This window comes from Pinus tabuliformis, chromosome 9 (genome assembly GCF_031772625.1).
Source record: "Pinus tabuliformis cultivar Carrire ecotype Pingquan chromosome 9, CPIR1, whole genome shotgun sequence".
Lineage (NCBI taxonomy): Eukaryota > Viridiplantae > Streptophyta > Pinopsida > Pinales > Pinaceae > Pinus > Pinus tabuliformis.
Genome location: NC_142307.1, coordinates 1098993811 through 1099012246, shown reverse-complemented (window position 1 = coordinate 1099012246; position 18436 = coordinate 1098993811).

Here is an 18436-nt window from a genome sequence, read left to right as displayed (position 1 = left end):
CTTCTCAGCACACTTATGACCTTTAGTGCATTTGCTATCACAATTGTAACAAAGCCCTTTTTCTCATTTTTCTTCCAATTATTGTGGTGTAACCCTTGTAGGTCGTGGAAGGCTATGAGAAACACTTCCATCTTTATAGTTGTGAGGGGTAGACTTCCTTTTTGCCATAATTTTACTTTCCAATATGTCACAAAGCCCTTTTACTCTTTCCAATTGTTGTGGTGTTGCTGTAACGAAGGTGTTGCTCTTTGTATCCTCATAATGTGCTATCATTTCCTCCTTGAGAATTGACCACGTAACAAGTTGTTTACGAGAACAAAGCCCTTTATACCATAAAAATTGATCCGGTTCTAAATACGAAGATGCAACACATACCTTTTGTAACATTTGTACACCATTTAGATCACAATATTGCTCCATCTAAAGTATCCAATTTACCGGATCCTTGCCATCAAACTTCCTCATCTTGCTTTTTCTTTATTTTAGGACCTCGACCTTGAAACCACTGTAACGCTGTCCTTTTGGATATTTAAGTTCTAAAATTGCTACCTGTAGTATCCCTCTTTTTCCTCTTTCCAATGCCACCAGTCTGATCCAAATTGGATTCTCCGAGAAAGGGTTATGCACAATCTCCGAAGATGACCTGATTATAGACCTTTCCAGAAGAGCAAACTTGTATGAAGTGCCACGTGTCAATTTTTCGACCTTTGGATCTGAAAAAGATATAAAAGAAACTAAAGTCCGTCCTCTTTTTGTACCTTCTTACGAAATTTCAATCCGATGCTCAGAGAGAAAGTTATGATGATTTTCCCCAAGTCACCTGTTTGAAATGTAATTCAGGAGTCTATAAAAATACCAACTTCCTCAGATCATATCTCCGCAAATATAGTGCGAAACGCTCTGAAATTCGGACCCAAGATTTAGCACGATTTCTTCTCAAATGGGTTGTTTTGCAACTTTTGAAACGTCGCAGAAAAAAAGCTATAGCGAAAATTCCATGATGACCTGTTTGGAGCAGCGAAACCCTGGAATCCAAAGCTCTGATACCAAATGTTATGAAACCAGCTCAAGAAAAGATAGAAAAGATAAATCCACGCCTTAGAATTCAGCCTCTTCGAGGGGGAAACCTCCTTTACATTACATAAATGAACAATTCTTCGATGATACAAATGAAAATACCTCCTTTCTATATATAGGAGTCTAAGGGGTCATAACATAATTAGAGCCGACATAACAATAATAATGTAAGGGCACAATAATAACAATAGTGGGCTTCTATGTGGCACAAGAGTAACAATATGGGCACTACATGGGTACATCAATATAATAAGTGGGTTGTACTAACAATAAGGGGTTACATTAGTAGTATAGGGGCGGCCCTGTGTGTCGTGCGCACAACCCAATGCACCGCATAGGCTGTATGCACCGTGCCTGTTCAAATTAACACAAAGAACAGCGGCTCTATGCGCCGCGACTGCCTCCCAATGCACCGCGCAACATTCCAACGCACAGTCCCAGTTTTCAACACAAATTTCGCTCCTCCAAAACTTAAGTCGACTTCAATTGACCTCTTGGCATACCAATGGATGTTTCAAACCATGAAAATATCTTATACAGTGATGGGTTTGATTTTTGTTTCTCAAAAACCCACTTTCTTATGTTTTATCTTTGGCACTTTTTTCATTTTAATACAACTCTATTCTTTTTGTTTCCTCTTTGATTTTTGGCTGAAATGATGAAACTTTTGACAATTTTTTGCAGGGATGATGGCATTGAGTTTCGGCAAAGAATGATCAGGGATGCATCTGAAATATCCAAGAACTGAAAATTTTTGAAATTTACATAGCAATTTATTACAAAAGACAAAATGTCGAATTTTCTTCAAAACAGAGTTTTGAAGAAAAGTCATAGTCCAGCAATATGATGATAAAATTTTTGAAATAAAAACTTGTTTAGAACCTCCCTCTAGCCTGCTAGCATTATTGGACACTTTGAAGACTGAATTCACTAAACCCTAGACCTAGTGACTAAAATGACCCTTTGCTGACCAAGAGACCAAAAATTGATTGTCATTGATTGGAAAATGATTTTAATGGACATTGATGAAAGACCTGAGCCAGCAGGTACATGACATGAGGGGAATGAGTGACAAAAGCCCTTCCATCAGATTATGGCATGCCCCTAATGGAATGCGGATGAATGAACTGTATGAGACACCTAAAAATGAAATGCAATAAGAGCAATGATCTCTGACGGAGGGATGTAAATACTGACTCTACCAGTGGCCCCAATGGGGATGGTAGCTCCTAGGAGGTGCCAAGAACGGCAGATCTCTAGGAGAGATAGTCAGTGCCTTCGTCTATTGGGCTATGGAGTCCATTATTTTGACAAATTAACACAAGACTCTTGACTTATTTATTGACTGAAACTGACTCAATTATGAAACCAAATTGACTGAAAATTGACAAACTGATCCCAAAACTGAAATCTTTCTTCAGAATTATAGCCTTCACTTTGGGCCCCAGACTGAAGAAAAGATCACAGCACTCACTTGCAATGAAACTAAAATAAAATGGTATTTACAGTGACAATGTAAATAGCATAAACAACTCAGAAATGATACCGCTTGAGCAGCCGACCATTGACTGGCCCTCCTGGACAATCTTCCCCATTCATCTCCTTCAGAATAAAAGAATTCTGGCCCTGATATGCTGCAATCTTAAAGGGACCTTTCAAGAGATTTTCAAACTTACCGTGCTTTCCCTTTTCCTCATTCCTTGCATCCCACTTCATCACCACGTCATCCAACTGAAACTTGTCCGCCTTTTCTTTTCTATCATAAATTTTCTTAATTCTCTCCTGCAACTTGAACGTGTTTTGAAAAACTTCTTCTCGTGTCTACTACAAATGGATAATTTGATTTAGTCTTCTCTACATAGGATCATCTTCACTACCAGCCTCCTGAAGAAGTTTGACTACCAGAGTTGCGAGAGAGGTAGGAAACACTGTATCAACTCCATAAACTAGCTCGAAGGGGGACATACCAATGGATTTCTTCTGACTCACTCGATTTGCCCAAAGTGCATTGTCCAACTTCTTATGCCAACTCTTCTTGTTTATTTCCAGCAAATTTTTAATGATGTTGACCAAAGATTTGTTAGAACACTCTTCCAATCCGTTGCCTTGCGGATGATAGGCAGTTGAATGTCCCAAAATGATTTTATACTTGTTAGAAAACTCAATCATCCTTTTTGATTTGAAAGTTGCTGAGTTACCATTGATATACTTATTCAAGCAACCAAAACGAGACAAAATGTTATTCTCAAGGAATGAAATTATTACCGCATCTGTAGCTTGTCTGGTGGGAATTTCTTTGATCCATTTCGTGAAATAATATGTCGTCGTGAGGATCCACCTATGCTGACCTGAAGAAGCAAGATGAATTTCACCAATGAAATCCAACCCCCACTGCTGAAAAGGGGCACTCACCTCAATGGGCTTAAGCGGCAAAGGCTGTAATTTCTACCTTCCTTCAAAAATCTGACATTTATGACAGCTCTTGACAACCTTATATACATCAGCAAACAATGTCGGCCAATAGTATCCTGCTCTCAGAATTTTATTTGCCGTTGTTTTCCAAAAAAGGTGACCACCACAATCTCCTTTATGGAAATCCTCCATGACCTGCTTCACTTCTTCTTCCACCAAACAATTCAATAAAACACCACTGGGATCTTTCCAATAAAGTGCAGAATTCAAAATACAAAACTTAGCAGCCTTTAACTTGAGAGTTCTACCTTTGTTTCTAGCCATACCAAGTGGTGGGGACAAATTATGAAGCACATATATGATATCTGAATACCACAGAGAAAGAACAAATATTTCAGATACCTGAATTGACAAACCTTCCTCATTCTCATCAGACATAGCAACAATCGGATTTATGTCTAAGACATGCAAATTCGATTCAGCCATTAACTTTGCCAATCCCTGTCCTTTAACAAGATTTGTGGGCTTTATCTCCACATCATACTCCAGCAAAGCTTCAATCCACTTGCCTTGTCTTCCTTCTATATCTGTTTGTACCAAAATATCTTTGACAGCAGTGTTAGGAACATAAGCCAAAATATGAGAATGCAGAATATATACCCGAAAATATTTCAATGCTTTTACAAGTGCAAGGGCTTGATTTTCAAAGATGTTGTACTTCAAGGATGCATCTCTTATAGTTTGGCTGAAGAAAGCAATTGGTCTTTCATGCTCATCTTTTTTCTGCATTAATACAGCTGCCATAGTATGCTCCGAAGCAAATGAAAACAGTATAAAATCCTGAGTGTAATCTGGGCTGATTAGAACCGGAGCTAAAGAAAGAGCCAATTTTACAATATTGAAAGATTTTACAACCTCTTCGGTCCACTTCACTTGGTTGTCCTTCTTGAGCATGTTTGTAATCTCTCTTAGGTGTTCAGCAAGATTAGGCACAAAGCAGCGTAAAAAATTCATCTTACCATTAAAAGATTGAATCTCCTTCTTGTTCCGGGGAAGGTCAATTTTCTGAATCGCCTCTACACGTGTTGGATCAATACGAATGTCATCTTTTGAGATAATGTGTCCAAGTAGTTTGCCCTCATCCATGGCAAACAAGCTCTTCTTCAGATTCAGCGACACACCATATTTTCTGCACTTTTGAAAGACAATTTTCAAATGATACATGTGTTCTTCATCTGAATTGGAAAACACCATCAAATCATCAAGGTACACAACCAAAAAGACATCCTTCTCATTTGTGAAAGCCATATCCATTGCCCGCTGAAATGTGGCACCTACGTTCTTCAAACCGAAAGGCATTTTAGCGTAATGAAAAGTCCCCCACAGAGTGGTGAACACTGTTTTGTCTCGGTTATCTTCATGGACCAAAATTTGGTTATATCTCGAATAACCATCGAGTAGTGACATACGAGATGCTCCAACTACTCGCTAAAGTATGTGATCCATTTTTGGCAACGGATAATTTTCCTTCAATGAAACTTTATTGAGATTCCTAAAATCAATGCACAAACGAATCTCACTTGTCTTCTTTCATACGGGCACCAAATTGGAGATCAAATCCGAAAATCTGATGGGAACGATGATTCCTAATTTGTACAACCTGTTTAGCTCCTTCTCAATTGATGGCTGCAGTTTTGGATTTAGCCTTATCAACTTCTGTCTAAAAGGTTTCTGATTAGGCTTAATAGGAATAGTGTGCTGAATTATATTGGTATCATATGTCTTCAAGTCAGAATAGTCCCAAGAAAACACATCAGCAAAGGATGACAAAAAACTGATATATTTGGCCTTTACCTTTTGTGGCAATGCTTTGGACAGCTTTACCATCTTTGGATTTTCAGCTGTTCCAATATTCACCTCTTTGACTCCTTTCTCTGTTGGCTGCAATGTTGGTTTGCGGGCTACGTCATCATGATCAAAGAGTTCTTCTAAAGGTATCAAGCCTTTAGGAATAATATTATCCTTAAGCTGCAACACTTCCATTTGATTGATCTGCACATCATCTTTACCATCATCATGTTCTAAATCAATTGAGGTATCTTTAAACTTACCTTTGTTTTGCAGAAAATCATCAATCTCCTTGTCATCTTGGAAAACTTGCCAATATCTCTGATTGTCCGAGACAGTCGGGCGATGTTTCACATGGATTTCGAATTTATTACTTGAGTTCATTGGAATCTTTAAATTACTTGCTACCTTAGCAAGTGCATCTGCAATGCTATTTTGAATACGAGGCACACACGCCAAGGTATAATCTGAAAATAACTTCAAGATATCTAGAACTGCATTCTGGTATGCCCGCATCCGAGGATGCTTTCCTTGATATTCGCCTTTGACTTGGTTAATCACCAACTCGAAGTTGCCATATACAGCAATCCTCTTAGCATTAAGATTTCGTAGAATTTTTAGGCCAGCAATCAAAGCTTCGTACTCAGCCTCATTGTTTGAACAATCAAAAGCTAGCTTGTAAGAACATGCCCGCACATTACTAGGCACCTTGTTTGGAGCAGAGAAAGGACTACGTACCCAAATACCAATTCCAGCACCATCATTTCCCACTGCTCCATCGAAATCCATGGTCCATAGACCATCTTCCTCTTCTTCTAAGTGTTGAAACTCTGTTAGCTCTGTTTTTTCTGCTTGTTGTCCATTATCTTTATCTGATTTCTCAATGGTATTTTCCTTTTCTTGTCCTTCTTTCTTCAAAACTTCTCTGAAATTCTCTACTATTTCTGAAATATCATCTGCTACAACTAACTGACTATTGATATCATTGAAACTATCTGAATACAAAACAAAAGACTCTAAATATGTATGTACTTAATTAATCGGATGATTAATCGGTTTCTCCTTGCTTGTAATCATGTATTTCATTTTTTGTTCCCGATACAGTTTTCACATTTGACCAAACATAGGAATTGTTGCATAGGAGAAATATAGTTGTAATGTCCCTTGCAGTTTTTCTCCCTAGGACCTGGAAAGAAGCATACCAAATCTGGGCGGAATGTCTGCCACAACAACATCCATCAAAACATTATTCATTGGAATATGATCCAAACTTACAACCAAGTCTTTAATGAGCCCAATACATCTCACCTTGCTAGAATCAAATGAATAAAGATCATGGTATTTCCTTGTGATTTCCAAACCCAACTTCTCCATGATAGCCTTCGGCATAAGATTGTGGGAAGTGCTGGAATCAAACATATCATTATGCAACACAAACTCATGCAATCTCAGACTGATATAAAAAGGTGGCACATCATTGTCTAGAGATTCACCATTTGATGCTGGTCCAAAAATTAGTTCAGGTTGATCATCTTCCACACTCACCATATCAAACATTGGGTCAAAATTCAAAATTTTAGAGACTTGACCTCTATAACTGTTGTTCCTCATTAGTTCATTCAAGGGAATGGATACATTCAATTTAGAAATTTCATTTTCTAAACTAAAAGTAGAAATCTTTTCTACCTCTTTGGCTGGAACATCTTTTCTTTCAGCTTTATCTTTTGATACAATTGGATGATTTACTCTTTCATTTGCTGGTGGAGACTCGCTAGTAGTAGGATTAGCAATTTCTTTTCCTTTCTTTGGCACAACAGGTGGCTCCTTCTTAGATGCTAGAACTTCCTTTCTCTTCTGGATTGGATTGATGGGGAAATTTCTGTTTCTAAGTGAATATTGATGTTGCTTGGTGGACAAAGCATTCATATAACCTCTCTGATACTCATCCGACTCTTCTTCAAGAGATGTGTCATTCCAAGATAAAATCCTCATCCTTCTATGCAGCTGAATTTTCTGTATACTCATCATCTTCAGTGATAAAGGTGGGCATATCATCAGGAGTAAAGAAGTGATTTTCTTCTCCTATTACATTGTCTTCATCATCAGATTTGGGACCAACAAAATTCTGCTGAAGAGGTGTCTTTACTTGCTATTGTTGTGATGTTGGTTCTTGTGCTCGCTGCTCACGCTGTTTGATCCTGAATTATGGCTGCTGCTGGCCATGGAAATTGGGATTCCGAATCTGTGGTTCAGGCTTATCAAGTGTTAACCTTTCAATCATCTTTTCTACCTTGCAGAGTACTTGGTCTGAGGTAGAAGCTTCTTCCTTTATTGAGACTTTCTTCTCATCTTTCAATCTAGCTCTCTTGTCACTCAAATTTGCCTCAACACTAATAGCAATTTTCTGCATTTCTTCTAAGGTAGCTGGATCTCTCTCTCTTAATTGATATGCCATGTCTGGATCAAAACCATCCGGGAACTTAAGCAAATCTGACTTTCTAGATGGCCTTAAATCATCAGGAATTGCATTATAAACCGCATTGAATCTAATACAATAGTTTTGCATGGACTCACCGACATTCCGTTTGATCTTGGTATATTCAGAAGTGATTTGAAGAGGATCTTTCTTTACTTCCCAGCGATCCAAAAACTATCTTTGAAGCTCTTCTAATTTGGGAATACTTCTAGCCACCAAAGGTCTGAACCATTTTCTTACCTCACTGCCGAAAGTTTGCACGAACAATCTCATGGAGATCGAAGAAATATGTCATTTTGTCTACATGTTGTTGAGCCAGAACACTCTGAGGAGTGCCATCAAACAAAGGAATTTTACTCTGATAATCTGCGGGCATATCATCCAAAACTTGAGGCAGCGCAAGAGGTGCAAAATGAGCAGCCATTTCTCTTGGTAGATTTGCAATCAGTCTTGGTGATGTTGGGGGAGTGGGTGTAGTTGATGTGTGAGGTGTATGAGGAGGTGTATGCGGAGGTGAAATAATCTTGGGTATTTTAGGAGTAGAAGGAGTAGATGGAGGCGATATGACTGTATATTTTTTATCAGAAATAGTAGGCTGCGGGGGAAGGGTAGGAATGAAAGGAGGTTCGGTGGGAATTCTTGAACTAGACGCAATTGCGAATGACCCAAGGGTTGCAGAAGCAGTCTCTAAGAAATCAGCAATATTAGAAGCCGTAATTGAAGTCTAGAGCTAGTTCAAAATGTAATCATCAATGGATTTATTATCCCTTTCAGTTTCAAGATTTTGAACAAACTCAGGATTCAAGACAGTGGAAGCGACATCGCTTTCAGATTTGGTTTCAAACAAAGACAACTCAAACTTCTCATCAAATTCTTGATCCTCAAGATACTCAAAACCAACAGGACACAACTGAGCTTTGATCACGGGAATGATAGAACTTCCTTGGTGAACGATTCTTGGAATCAGATTGGGATTTTTGTAGACAGGAGGAGGATCAGGATCCGGATTTGCTCTGGTATGTCTTCTGGATGCCAGTGTGTTGTTATTTCAAGAAATCAACTGGACATAAACAACTTGTTCAGCCTATCAAATTCTAAACTTATCATCCAAAATCTTAGAATTCTCAGATACACTGGGGTGATCTATAAGTTAGATACTCCGCTTATAAGACTAGACCGAAGATTGCTGAAGTAGCATTTATCTACTTGTGCTAATACAAAGCAAAAGTGTTTCGAAGGCTACCTAGCTAATGTTTAGGCTCTATCTATAGTTTATAAAACGAAGAATACCAACAAATAAAGTATTTATATCCCCAGTGGAGTCACCACTATGTTAGAGCCTATATTTACCTTAGGCTGAAAAGGTAAGATTCTAGGTCCACATCAAACCATGCTCAGCCTCGTAGCTAGTCCTACGAGGTCAAGAGAGGGCTCTCTCCGGGTCAATCTCAGCAAAGGATAATTAGATGGGGCTTGAGATGACTGATTTAGCAACTAATCTTAGGTTAGGTATGAAGTGCAAAGATTTGATTTGATTTTTTGGGAGTTTTGTTGGAAAAAGGGAAAGGCAAATTTGGGTCCGGGGATGAGGCCAAATTTTTGCAGAATTCCGGTTGGGGCAAGGTAGGCAGTAGTTTTGATGCTTTAGATTAAATGAATGAATAGAAAAGACCACTGAGGAGCTAAAGAGGGCAAGAGGGTACCAATAATTCTCTTCAAACTAAAGAAAACATTGAAAATTAAACAAACTCACAGGCAGAGCACAACAAGCTAATGAATTCTACCTTTTGTCACTCATTTGTTTAATTTCAGAAGAAAAGAGAAGGGAAATGGCATACATGAAACATAAATGAACTTAAAATTGCATGAAGAAAAACACCATCTGTTGTAGGGAAAAGTATCCGACTCGGATGACCCTATCCCACTCTAAGGGTGATAGTACCTCAGCAACAACTGTAAAGAAAACTACTTAAGGTTTACTTCTTTACGAAAGCAAGAGAGAATGAGGAAATGCACTAACCGTTGCCTTGCGCTTAATGTCGAATCCAAAATCTTCTCTTTGGCTGCTTGCTCCCAGCTCCTTGCTCTTTTGCTGGCCCAACTACAATGAGATCCTGCAAAATAACAAAGAAGGAAACTACAAGAAGCATGCATTCATAACTGATTCAAGGATTAGCATAAATCAAATATACAATCATCACAATACATCATTGAAACAAATGCATATAGAAGAACCTCAATAGCTTTTATTAATGAAGAAGTAAAGTTCTGAGAGAGTTACAACCATTGAAGGCCCCAATCCAGCAACACCTCCCAGCAGAAAGAATTTCTCCTCTTCACCTCCTTCAAGCAATCACCCAATAGCTCTATAGTGAAACCAACAGCATATCATTACTTTGCACAAAATTCCAACCTCCTGAGCTCATAGGAGAGAGCTCAATATATAGATGAATTGAGAAAGGATGAGTGAGCTTGCAACTGATGTGTAGCTGCCTTGTGTCCTCTCTCTCTTCAGTTGATCTTCAGTTCTTGAGTCCACTTGGAGAACCTTGCTTCCACTTGGAGAAACAGAGCATCTGACTCATCACAAGGCGAAATCCCTGATCCAAGTGTCATTTTTGGAAGATTCCAGAGCAATGACTCAGTGTGCCACTTGTCCCATCTCGCTCAGCGCAGGTGGCCTTTGTTCCACTTGCTTTGCAACGCAGGTACACCATGGAGGAGTTGAGTTTCAGTGCAGAAGCCTAGTGGAGCACCTGCTTTGATTTCAGGATTGCTTGTTTTTGAGTGTTTTCAGGTGGAGAACTGATCTGAGAGCTGTTGGTTTGCTGACCTTGTTCCTCTAGGGGTAGGAACATCATGTTTAGGGACTTTGGATCCCTTGGATTATTGACAATTCATGCCTGATGCTGCAAGGCACAAAATTGTCTATAACAGATGCCCCCTAAAGTATGAGGTCGTTTATCGGGTGAAATTCTTTATTAGGAGGATCCGAAGTTCATTCAATCTGCTGAGAAGTGTCCTGTAATAAGATACAATACAATACATTATTTTTCATTCTTTTTCATGATCTAGCTGAGGCGGGCATTCCCATGCTCAGCTTTATAAATACATTTTGGTACATAGAACAGACGATCGTCTGATGATAGACTGATAATTCTCTGCTGAAATTATCATCCTTTGAGAAGGATGATCATCTGCTGTAATGATGTACATATCAAATGTCTTTATATCCTGAATATATATCGCAGCCCGGATGGATGAAACTAGATCCGGGGTCTTCAATCTCTTCCGATCTTCACTCGATGTACAAGTCAATCCATGTGAGAATTTCTTGAAGTCGAACATGGAAAGACATCGCTTGATTATCGGTCAATGATGTAAACCGTTAACAAGCGCGAGAGGAATCACCGATAAGGATGATGACCCTCAAGGTACGGCAGTACAATTCACATGGTGGGAATAAAGGACTTGGCGTCGACCACCATGCAAAATCTTCTGGTCGAAGGTCATTGATGTATACCTGTCGCCGGAAGTGAGAAACTTGCCATTGAGGCATGCAAGCTTCAAAGTACTGAAGGGGGTGTTCCTAGATCAACTCCTTGGATAATGAGCTGATGTCGACAAGGAGCGATCCGTCAAAGGAGGGCCTTAATGAATCCCACATCAGTGACACGGAACGGAGCTAGTGACTGTGATGAGGTGAAAACAAACTGTGATGTATGATTCAGGGTGGCGGTCATGAAATGGATGAAGGACAATGTATGGCAGTGGATGGGACACGGTTGACTCTTTGTAGAACAACATCTCTTGAACATATAACGACACTGATGTGATGGATTGGTAGCATTACCCCAAATGTGGATGGTGTGGCGAGGACCATGGTGATGAGACCGGTGAATGAAACAACCCAACCCGATGTGATACGGAGGACAAAGTGTCATGTTCAAGAGTGACTTGCTACCATTAAAGCTGTGAGGTTCTCCCAATTTTTCCCCAGTCATTGCTGACCAGTACCTCTTTATTTTTATCAAGCTTGAGGAGGATAACATATGCTTGTTCTATAACCTGCCCTTCGGGCAAGCCCATCGCTATGTTTTAACGAGCCTAGCGATAGGGAAACTCGTTCTCGTCTAAAGACAAGTTTGTCGTTATTTAATGAATTTAACGAGTCTAACGACAAGGATAACTCGGTCCTTTTCATTTTTAGAGAGTCTGAAAAGGTACATAAAGTCAACTCCAAAATTCCTTTTTCGTCATCTAATCCCTTAAGTCCGAAAAAGTATAAAACAATACAGAAGGGATGAATTTTCGATTGCTTTAACGAGCCGAACAAAACAAGCGCTCGATCTTTTTGTGCAATAATCCCTCAGGTCCAAAAAGATTAAAATCTAGAGGAGGGATAGCTCTTCCGGTCGTTTAACGAGCTGGAAGGCCAAAACTCGGCAAACTTTTCATATTTTACGAGTCAGTGAAAAGAGCTCAAAGAAGACTCGTCTTTTGAGGAACGAGTGATAAACAGGGATAGCAGCAGATTCCAGGTACAGGTTGGAATTTTCCAATCACGGCAGTGTCACAAGGATGGCTAAGTGAAATCACTCTTCGCAGCTGTTCCTCAAAATGGGTAAACAAGCATATGGAGATGAACGATTGGCCAAATGAACGGATGGAGGTGAGACTGCAAGAACACGACCAAGGGCTTTAATATGGCTGTCAAAGGTTACATTTACCAAGGTTATTTACCGGTTCATTTTTTCTGAGTGAGCTTGAACTCTAGGGGAAGATTGCTCACAACTTATGTTTATTTTTTAACGAGCATGAACTATGTGCTAAAACTGCTCGGATCTTGCGTTTATTTTTTAAACGAGCATGAACATTGCTAAAACTGCTCGAATATACCAGTCTTAATACAAGGAATGCCTCAGGTGAGGTAGTCATATTTAAGGAGCTATACCTCACTAGTTACTCTGATTTGGCAAGTTTTACCTTTTGCCCCACATCCTTTCTTTATGCAAGCTGGAAACGGCTAATCCTACGAGTTTAACGGGTTAGACCTACAGGTTTAAAGGGAGGACCTAAAAATTTAAAAAAAATAAATAGTCGTCCCGTGCTTGCACTCCAAAAGGTTCGCATGCCCCCAGGTATAAAGTATAATTTCAAGGCTACCCCTCCTCTGTCCCATCTCTGATTTTCTACTTGTCGTCTTGCTATATTTTTAACGATACTTGTCTTCTCGTTATTTTTCGGTGCCGACGGTACTTGTCTTCCCATCAGTTCACTTTTTGATTTTTGCAAGATCGCAACAGATAAAACATTGGCGTTACGGAGGGAGGTTTGCCTCTTACTTATTATCCGAAAAATGGTTTTGTTCGCTGCCGCAAACTAAACTCTTTTTTTCGGCGATGTCTATTACTAGGTTGCTAAGGATGGTGACTACTTGTTGCAGCAATTTCATCTCTTTCTTTGGAGGCTGCCCCTACTTATCCTTCAAAACATATGTTTTAATGGGTGAGGCTTGCCTTCAAAGATGGTGGCTACTCGCCGCCACAAATGGATCTCCTCCCTCAGGAGAGCCTACTTTTTAGACAAAGGGAGCGAGAAGCTGATTATCTCACTCACATAACTTTGACAAAAGAACTTTATCCTAGAACAACCCTCTCTTCCTTCCTTCGGATGAGGTACGGACTAGTCCCATTCTTCTGCGGAAATTAACTTTATACCCAAGGTTTCCTCTGCCCAAGGCAGGCCAGGGTGCATGCCCCCTGGGTCCCAGTTACATCTTTCCGAATCACTCGCATTCATCGGGAAGTAGAACCAGGGGTGGAGGCATTCCTTGAGCGAATAAACCGTTAAGGGATGGTATTTGACTATTTGCGATGCGTGATCCTGGAAATGAAAGCTGGTCTACGAGCTTGACCATTCTTCCTTCGTGCGGAAAACACATAACTCTAAAGAGTGAGGACACTATCGCCTCCATGCAATATATATAGTCTCGTCCAAGGAGTAAGTTATATACCAAGGGTCCCCGGACGACCATGACATTCATATGAACTGTCTTCCCTTTCAATGTAATGGGAACATTGGGGAGAATCCCTAACGGGTGACTGGTTCCTTTATCAAAACCCGATAGATTTCTCATCTCAGATAAAAGCGCCGGGGAACCCAGTGCTTTCCAAGCAATAGAGGAAAGGATACTCACAGATGCCCCTTCATCAATGATAGTTCCAGCCATCACCATTTTGTAGATTTGGACGATGATTCTGAATGGGATACTGGCTGGTAACCGGGGTCTCCCTAGTTGATTCCAATCAAAGGATACAACTAGGTTGCTTGGTGCTGGGATCGAATACACGGCCGGATACGACCCTGACGATGTTCCTTCCTGCGATAAAGGAATGGGCGCATTGCCCTGATGCTCATCAGAGTCTGTGTTGATGAAAAGAATATGGACGGTGTCATCCTTATCCTCTTCAGTGAGGGTGTCATTTGAAGATGGGTCTTCAATGACGGAGTCATTTGAGGATGAAACCTCTGAAGGAAGAACCGGGTCAACTGCCGTTTCGACCTTTAGACTTTCGTCTGGTCTGGATTCAGTAGGTTCATTCTCAATGACCGACACTTCAGTTGACCACTTGATCGGGCCAGCTGGATTTTCAACTATCGAGGGACTTGGCACGAGTTTTTGGTATCTAAGAGGAAGTCGTAACGGTGAAACCGGACGATCTTCCAAAACTCTCTTCGCCTCATCTAAGAATGGACATCGGTGGATGGCGTGATCGCCTTCACACAACATACAGGGTGATCTTGGTCTCCCTTTTTGTCCTTCACTCTCGCTAGTTGACGGACTGCAATCAACATGACTACCAGAGGTTGATGCTACCGGATTGTGCAACCTGGGGGACCAGTCCCTTAGTATCTGGGGAATACAAGGACAATCACGATGGAAGTGGGCCCCTTTGCAAATGACACATGGCGATTTAGGCCCGGTCGGTGCAGTGTGTGGATTTCTGTCAGATGTCTTTTGCTTGCCCCCAGTCGCCTTCGCCATAGGCCCCTTCTGCTTCTTTTCTTTCTTCTTCTTTTCCTTCTTCTCCATGGGAGGCTGACTTTTGCCGGCTCTACCTTGCGAAGATGAAGGATCAGAGGAAGAATTGTAAGAAGTGGAAGGCTGGTGGGTAGCTCTAGACTGGTCTGACTGTTGATTCGACTGCTCAGGATTAGTGGTGATCTGAACTACATTAGTTGAAAAGAGCCATACAGGTAGGCCAATTGTCAATCCTGGAAGTGACAATGTGGCCATATGAGGCGCACCAACATCTCCCCAAGAGGAGAAGGGATTGGGACTTCCGCCAAGGTGACTTCCTTGGTTGGTGGGCTCCATACTTTTCAACTGAAAGATCAACGTGGGAATAACAGGTGATTATGTTCCGATTAAAATAAATTTTATTAACGACGCTTTTAGACACAACTTTGATTTTTCATGTTTTAAGAGTCGAGAAAAAGCTAAAGATGACTCTAGTCTCCTTCGATGTTTTAACGAGCCCGAAGTGACAAATGCTCGGATGGACTTTTTCAGTTATAGAGTTTGAAAAAGGCCAAAAGAAACTTCTCTGGAGTTCTAGGCAGAGGGTGTGCCAAACTTTTCGCGAAACCACAGAATACGTTTTACGGTACGGGTGGTCGATCTTCGTGAATGCTGTGTTCACTGCATCGCGATCAGTAGGGCGGCCGACACGGCTTCCTATGGATAAAGGCTTTGTTCCTATAGGGGTCTCCCAATATATACGCGACGGTACGTGGGAGCACAAGTCCGTATTAGTGCCACCGACTCTCAGGAGGAATCACCCACCTTCGTAGAGATCGACAGTCACTACGTTTAACGACGCCGGAACACGTCTCTACCTAGACCTCTATGTGTTTGCGTTATGTTACAAAGCGTTGTTATGTAAATTGAATTTATTTTAATGTTGATCTTGTTTAGCAGTTTGCCTTTAAGGATCACCACGAGATGTATGTAACAAATTCCTGAATGCAGTCTAAGATGAGAAGCAAACTTTTCAATCTTTCAACTTTGAAAATATTAACTACTGAGGGAGAAGAAAGGCAAATCTTTTCACACAGATCATAGAGCACACACTAATGCAAATTTTCCTAAATCAGCATGCAAACAGTCAAATGCAAAATGCACAATGCATGTATTTTCTTTTCCCTTTCTTAATGTTGATGTATTACAAAAAGAAAGTTGTTATATAACTTTGATTTCGATTTCAAGCGAAAGTAAACAAGCTAGTCCAAAATCAAAAGACACCTTAAGATTTACTTGTTTAATCACTGGAAATACATGAAATCAAACCATAATGACGAAAGTAAAAAGACTAATCAGCTATGGACAGCAAACAAGCTAACTCTTTAGACCAGCAAAATGCCTAACACAGGTTCAGATCTAAGAGGCCAAAGCAAGACTGGTTAACTTTCGTTATGGGAAATTGTAAATGATGTAAGAAATACAAAAGAACAAGTACAATTTCGTTATATAACAGAGGCGGAATGATGGCAAGTAAGGTTGGTTTCAGAATAGGTACAAGAAAGACAACTTGCTGCAAAAACTATAGTGAAAACAGGCAAGAAAAAGGGAGGAAACCCCAACTGCACAAGGCAAAATTGGGCCAACGCAGGTGCTGCTCAGCCAGTCTGGCTCTCAGCGCAGGTAGCCCCTTCGGGACCTGCGTTGCAAAGCAGGTAGCCTGTGTACTACCTTCTTTGGAAAACGAAAGTTGCGTTTTCTCAGTTTCCGGGTCACAATTTTCTCAAAAATGCACAGTTTTTGCTCAAATCAGAAGCAACCAATCAAGCACACACTAAGGGATGACAAGGAGGATGAAAAGCTATCACTAAGAGCTTACAAGGATCCTTGTAGATCAGCTCTTCAAATCATGAACATGCTCAGAAATGAGCTAGAGTGGCTGCCCTCTACTTCGCTTTTGATATAGTCAAAAGCTTTTCGATTTGGTACTCTTTTGTTCAGGAAATGAATAGCAAAATACTACAAACAATCAAATAGATACAATCCCCAGTGGAGTCGCCAGTTTGTTGTAGGGAAAAGTATCCGACTCGGATGACCCTATCCCACTCTAAGGGTGATAGTACCTCAGCAACAACTGTAAAGAAAACTACTTAAGGTTTACTTCTTTACGAAAGCAAGAGAGAATGAGGAAATGCACTAACCGTTGCCTTGCGCTTAATGTCAAATCCAAACTCTTCTCTTTGGCTGCTTGCTCCCAGCTCCTTGCTCTTTTGCTGGCCCAGCTACAATGAGATCCTACAAAATAACAAAGAAGGAAACTACAAGAAGCATGCATTCATAACTGATTCAAGGATTAGCATAAATCAAATATACAATCATCACAATACATCATTGAAACAAATGCATATAGAAGAACCTCAATAGCTTTTATTAATGAAGAAGTAAAGTTCTGAGAGAGTTACAACCATTGAAGGCCCCAATCCAGCAACACCTCCCAGCAGAAAGAATTTCTCCTCTTCACCTCCTTCAAGCAATCACCCAATAGCTCTATAGTGAAACCAACAGCATATCATTACTTTGCACAAAATTCCAGCCTCCTGAGCTCATATGAGAGAGCTCAATATATAGATGAATTGAGAAAGGATGAGTCAGCTTGCAACTGATGTGTAGCTGCCTTGTGTCCTCTCTCTCTTCAGTTGATCTTCAGTTCTTGAGTCCACTTGGAGAACCTTGCTTCCACTTGGAGAAACAGAGCCTCTGACTCATCACAAGGTGAAATCCCTGATCCAAGTGTCATTTTTGGAAGATTCCAGAGCAATGACTCAGTGTGCCACTTGTCCCATCTCGCTCAACGCAGGTGGCCTTTGTTCCACTTGCTTTGAAACGCAGGTACACCATGGAGGAGTTGAGTTTCAGCGCAGAAGCCTAGTGGAGCACCTGCTTTGATTTCAGGATTGCTTGTTTTTGAGTGTTTTCAGGTGGAGAACTGATCTGAGAGCTGTTGGTTTGCTGACCTTGTTCCTCTAGGGGTAGGAACATCATGTTTAGGGACTTTGGATCCCTTGGATTATTGACAATTCATGCCTGATGCTGCAAGGCACAAAATTTTCTATAACACCATCAAAACACAGAGCCACAAGGATCCCAACAAGTGCTGCAAAACCCTGTCTTTCCTTTGCCAAAAATGCAGAGATCAAATGTACAATGAAGTGCCAAGAAATCCCAAGTGTCCAACCCTGAAAATGACTGAGAAATTACATGATATAGGCAAGCTTAACTCATTCCCATGCCTCTAGGGCTCGATCTCATCATTCTAGGAGCTGTTTCAACCATATCTAAACAAGGAACTGAAAAATAGGCAATGAAACAACTTGCCTCTATATGTTAGGAAACTGATTCATTCAGTTTTTTTTTAGTTTTTAGTGAATGAATCTACTAGTAAATATGTGCCAAAATTACATCATGTTCATGAAATTACATCAAGGTAGATCAAGAGTTACATGAAAAAGTAAAACTAGTCAAAACTAGGCGAAATTCTGAGCTGCCGAGTGAAAAATAGGCCAAAATTCTCTATGCGCTGTGCCCAAAATCTATATGCG